This window comes from Nematolebias whitei, chromosome 15 (genome assembly GCF_014905685.2).
Source record: "Nematolebias whitei isolate Nwh7 chromosome 15, NemWhi1, whole genome shotgun sequence".
NCBI lineage: Eukaryota > Metazoa > Chordata > Actinopteri > Cyprinodontiformes > Rivulidae > Nematolebias > Nematolebias whitei.
The window spans coordinates 41,115,326-41,121,090 of NC_056512.1; the positions used below are offsets into that span (position 1 = coordinate 41,115,326).

A 5,765-nucleotide genomic window follows, 5' to 3' on the forward strand; every position below is an offset into this window, starting at 1 on the left:
GGAGCAGCAGGTGACATGCGGAGCAGCAGGTGACATGCGGAGCAGCAGGTGACATGCGGAGCAGCAGGTGACATGCGGAGCAGCAGGTGACATGAGGAGCAGCAGGTGACATGCATCCCTTCAAGGAATGCTAGGCCTTTAACATCCTCGTTCATTTTTCATTTTGAAACGAGACTGCATCGAGTTTTTCCCTCCTCTCACTTGTGGAGGTTCAACAGATTTATTTACAGTTCATTATAATCAGTTCCAGCCTCTTCCTGTTAACCTCTGCTCCCGTTAATAAAACGCAGACTGATGGGAATCACCGTTTATTTGCCGAAACGTCTAATTATTTCCACAGAAGAGAAAACTAAACTCTGCGATAACCGAACGGGCGGAACACGCCTTGTTCCACGTGATGTTCCAGGCAGGTCTTACTGAAGCTGCTCCCAGGTCCATTTGTTCTCACGTCGCCGTTTCGAGCTCCGACTCTTAGTATCGCCAAGATGAAGGCGATCGTGTTTGTGTCTAAACATCTCATGAACTGATGGATGGATGAACGTCCGCACCCGGTTTACGTTTTGGAGTCTACTTGATTCAAGATGGCCGCCACAGATTACAGAGGTGACGATAACTCAGTTTCACAGATGTTAAGCTCAAATCAGGAGCTGGGATTGACCCATAACTTATATTCTAACATTTTAATAACATTTCCTGTGCAAACGTGTTTTTTCCAGTCTGCTGAACCCCGACTGGCTGTTTGACCCCGTGACCTCCTCCCCTCGGGTAGTGACTTTCAGGTTGTCTGATTCTCTGTGCCCCGCTGGGCCGCTTCATGTAGCGCTCCACCTCAGATCGATGTAGTCATGCACCCTCGGATCACCCGCCGTTCGTCAGGCCTCGCGCTGATTCATGGGGGTCGTGACCCCTCCTCACCAGAGCTGGCACATCCCATTTTTTTCCGTTTTGCATCGCTTCCTTTCGAGGCCACAGCGATGTCTGGCCGAGACGATGCTATCATCGCTCCTCTGTGCTTGTTCAGCTGTGACAGATTGATGCACGGGGGTAAACAGATCGGGCTGCAATACAGAACATCTTTCTGGTTACTCCGGTGGAGCGGCGCCGTGTTTCGCCGGGAACAGAGACAGCGCCATACAAGGCCAAGATGGAGCATGGGCATATTAATGTCTATTGACTCAAAGTAATAGCTTTGCCGAGCCTCGGCCTGGAGGTTGTTCCAATTTAGTCAGACCTATAATGGGTCCTTCTCCTCAGCAAATAAATAACACAAGGTGGGTGAGTGTTAATGTGCATTTAGGACCATGCATCTCCGTAAACATGTGATCAAACAGCCCGTCGCATCCAAAAAGACACTTTAATCTTTTACACATTTCTATCGGTGGTGCTGGGGCTTCACAGCTCACCACTCTGAGAGCTGCAGGAGTCTGAATCATCTATAACATGATGAGACAGGAAGCAGAGAAGAAGAGTCCAGCCAGAAAGCGTGCTCTTTCTGTCTCCTGCACAGCGAGGGAAGCTGCAGAGCATGGATCAAAAGAGAAATCTGTTGGTCCCCTTCCACAGTAATTAAAAAACACAACTGATGTGACCAGGGATAAAAAAGCTCCAGTTTTGTCTCATCTGTCATCTGTCAAATTCTGGCTCTTGTCAGCATGCATGCATTTTTGTAACTTGTCGTCTGTCTTATTTATTGTTTTTTTGTTGAGTGGAGCCTCCTGAGTCTTTGTCCATGGAGACCGTTATGAGTCAAAAAGATGGAGCGATCAGACCTTAAGAGTTCAGCTTGAATGTTTTCTAATGTTTTTCTTGTTTTTTTTTTCTCCTATTAGCACTATCTGTCTGATCAACATGGGGTCGCATTTCGTCTTGCGTCCACATTCTTAGGTTGTCTTAAATCCAATGAACCTTGTACTTTTTTTTAAAAGTTACTCATTACACAAGTTAAGCATAAAAATGGTTACCCTTAACTGTATCAAATGTTGCAGTTTGAAATAATCTGCTCAGTTATTCCTCTAAATACGTTGATATGCAGCTTTGGAATGCGGGTGTGCACTTAATGTAAACAAAGCTGTCGGCTGAATCTGCCTAAAATCCACGTGGAAGCTTGAGCCAAGTGCTTGACCTACATAAGGCCGGCTGCGGTCTGCACAGGTAAAAAATAGATGTGGTGGAATCAGACAAACGTTGAATCTTGGAAAAGACGTTTCTTTGGAAACATCTGAGTGGATCTGCAGCTAAACGCACAAAAAAGATAAGAAAAAGTAACACAACAGTCTTTATGACTTGCAATGAGTATCTAGAATAGTATTAGCAGTTGTGTTTCTTTTGAATGGGCTCAAAGACTGATGAGAAACTTGACATCGGTGATGCTAATAAAAAAAAAGAATAAGACTATTAATTTGTCACTCATTAAAGCCACAAGACCAAAAAAATTCAATTAATAAACTAATAAAATTAATCTGCACAACATTTTTCCCATAGCAATGGTTAATTTGTCCTTAAATTTTATATCTATATATATTTATATATATATATCTATATATATCTATATATATATATATATTCATTTTTTCTCTTTTTTTTCTCACTTGGTCTTGTGCGAGGCGGACGCCTTTTCTTCCCTCCTCTGTTCTCCTCCTGCTTTTTTGCTCTCTGTGTATCGGAGCTCCTATTTTACACATCTTCCAAAACGAAAACTACTGTCATGGATCTGGTCAGCTGCAACAACAAAGTGACAGGGTCCTGGAGAGCCCTCATGTCCCGTGGAGACTCACGCTGCAGGATGTCATGGATGTGGGAGCTGATGTGTCTTTCCGTTTTGTCTCAGGAGGACGCCGAAGACATATATAATTGGATTTATGATAACTGATTTCCTGCTTTTTGGAATCAGCTGGTTCCTGGTCTATCAACAAAGAAGACGGCTGCAGCTAATTTGGCCCTCGTCAGGCTGCCTGCCTTGTGAAGGTTTGGTTTGAGCTTGGAGGACTCAAAATCAGCCGATTTACGAGCTAAACGATAAGATGGAAGCGATTTGTGAGAATCGCAGGCCACCTGCAGCTTCTGGGGCTCACCAGCATGTTGGAAACGACTTTGGAGGAGGCTCATAAGCACGGACCAGTGGAAGGCCCATAAATCTGGCCATTTTGGATCTTGAAAGTACCAGCAGGACTCAAGGCTGACAAGAGAAAAAAAAACAGTCTGCCTGAAAAAAAATCAACAATTGAGGCTTATCTGAATCAGACTCCCCCAGTTGGCCTCAAAAGCAGGCCGACTCATCAAATTTCTCCTGGGAAATGTGTAAACTAAGGAAAAACTTCATCTATCCCCCCCAAGAACTTCTGTGGAGGCTTATCAGAACTGTGCCGGCTGACCAACATCTTATCAGGACTATGGTCTATCTGGAAGTGCTTCATGGACAAGTCTCACCATCTTGCCGTCAAATTCATATGTAGTGCGTTATAAATGTGCTCGCTCGTAGAGTTTTTTGAGGTCTTAAATCTTGTCCTGGTAGGACAAGATGTGAAGAGATCTTTTTTGTAATGCCACTATCCTTTCCTCATGGCTTTTTCCCACCTTCTATCTAAAAAAAAAAAAGTATTCTGAAAAGGATAAGAGGCCGCGCTCCAGTAGGAGCAGCAACGTGCACTCCGCCCATCTTTCGGACGACTGTACGAACATAATTTCACTGTATTTCGGTACAATGATAATAAATCTTATTCCAATACCACACACAGTGGTTTACCTACAGAAACAGCCAAAGTGACCGAACGTCAACAATGACGACATCCATGGAAGAAATGTTTGGCACCAAGAAGCCTGACAGTTGTGATGAACTGGTACGTATTTACAGTTGAGTAAAGTCGGTTAGCCTTTGAGCACAACGTTGAAACTGTAAACTTACCAGTCTAGCACAAGTTTTAGAAAACACACGTGTTTGAACGCTCTCTTTATGGCGCTCTACCGCCCCGCTTAACCCCTGATTTTTAGTCTCGATGGTTATCTCATTCGTTCTTTCTATTCGTTCTTCCTCCATTTTTGTTGTTTGCGTTTCAGCAACAGAGTCACTCTATTTCCACCTAAACGTCTTCTCTGAGAGTCATCGTTTGTCTGATTCCACCATCTTTGTTTATCTACACAGACTGCAGTCATCCCAGTGGACATCAGATTATACACTTGTACAAATATCTGCAAAAAAGTAGTTGAGCATAACCTGTGTGTTTTATTTCATACGTTACAATGAGTAGCTTTAAAAAGTGTAACGTTTATGAGACAACCTTCCAGGAAATGGACGCAAGAGGAAGTGCGACCCCACGTTGATCAGGTGGGTAGTGAGAACAGTAGAAAATGAACCAAGGAAACCATCCAGAACTATTCAAGCAGGACAGGTCAAGGTACGTCACTTTCTGATGGCAACATCATTTTGGCTCATTACGGCTCCATGAGGCTCCACTGTTGACTGAAAGGTCAGACAGGAAGTCACTGAAATGAACAAAGTTTCTGAGAATGAGGAGACAAAACTAGGACATTTTGGCTTTGTCACATCAGTTGTGTTTGTTTTTTATTATTTTTGTGGAAGGGTACCAACAAATCTGTGTGTACACGTATTTCACACACACATCATGCTTTCTATGTCAGATTCTCTGGGACACTGTGCGTCTCAGTCTTTGGGTTTTTCATTTCATTTGAATTTGGGACACTGGCTTTGAAGATAGGCTGGGGGGGATGGAAGGGAAGGGGGAGGGGGGTACGCACATCGTACGCACGTCAACCTGTCCTCTATGTGTGCGTTATGCATGCTCGTGTGCACACCCTATACCGTCTGTTCATCCTAGAACCCAAATTATTTAAAAAAAGAAAGAAAGAAAAAGATAAAAGTGAAATGATTGTGAGCGGAGAGCTGCCATTACGAATCAGCTCTGAAGGCTGCCTCCTCCACATCCCCACTATATAAAATACACAAATATATTTTTATATACGGACGTACAGGCGACCAAGCTGTAGGATGTGTTATAAAGGAGGCAGGCTGATGCAGAAATAAAAGGCTGAACATTAAATATTAATAGAAAACAGGCTCGTGCTGCTGGGTCGGGGATGAGGAGGATGGAGAACATCGCTGACATCACGGATGTTTACAGGAGCATCTTCCTACCTTCACGTCGCAGGAGCCGCGGTCCTCTCTCCTCCGAGCTGCTCGGTCAGATGCGACGCCTGTAAAGGGGCATTCCGCCCTCTTTCGTTCCGTGCGCCCCCCCCCTCCCACTCCTTGCTGTCGTCCTCTCTCTACACCGGGAAGGCAGACTGAGAGGGAGAACTGAACAATGAGATAAATCTCCTCTCCCCTCTGGTTCCTCTCGGTTCCCCCTCTTCTTCTTTTTATATTTTCCTCCCCACCTTGTCCTCCTGTCCCCTCCCTTACACGCTCTCTCGCTATGCTCGCGCACTGCCTCTCCTCCTTTTCCTCCCTGTGCTCTGAATACTAATACTGAGTCTCTCCTCTCGCTGCCTGTACTAAAGACATACTGATGTATGTGCGTGCATAGGAGCGAGCTGGTGTGTGTGTTGGTGTGTTTCAGGGTCTGGCTCTTGTTTTGTCTTATTAGAACTCTGATTAGATAATAATACTCCTGCAGATGCCCCTGGAGAGGTGGTGCTGGTGTTGAGTAGGTGGGTCTGGAGGGGTGGGTGTACATAAAATCTTGCCTGTTTTATGGCAGCATCAGTGGGAGGAGGAGAGGGGGGTGTCACGTGGTGGTGGTGGGGGAGCA

The 5,765-nt window shown here is 44.9% G+C and overlaps 1 protein-coding gene across 1 annotated transcript in view; it reads right to left on the minus strand.

Annotated features, from left to right (window-relative positions):
- The window catches only part of syt3 (synaptotagmin III), a 63,158-nt gene extending 57,796 nt beyond the window's left edge, over window positions 1-5,362 (minus strand). Inside the window, exon 1 of the mRNA XM_037689216.1 lies at window positions 5,150-5,362. The gene's annotated coding sequence lies outside the window, so the exon portion shown is untranslated. The remainder of the gene's footprint in view (window positions 1-5,149) is intronic.
- Between the last annotated feature and the right edge of the window lie 403 nt (window positions 5,363-5,765).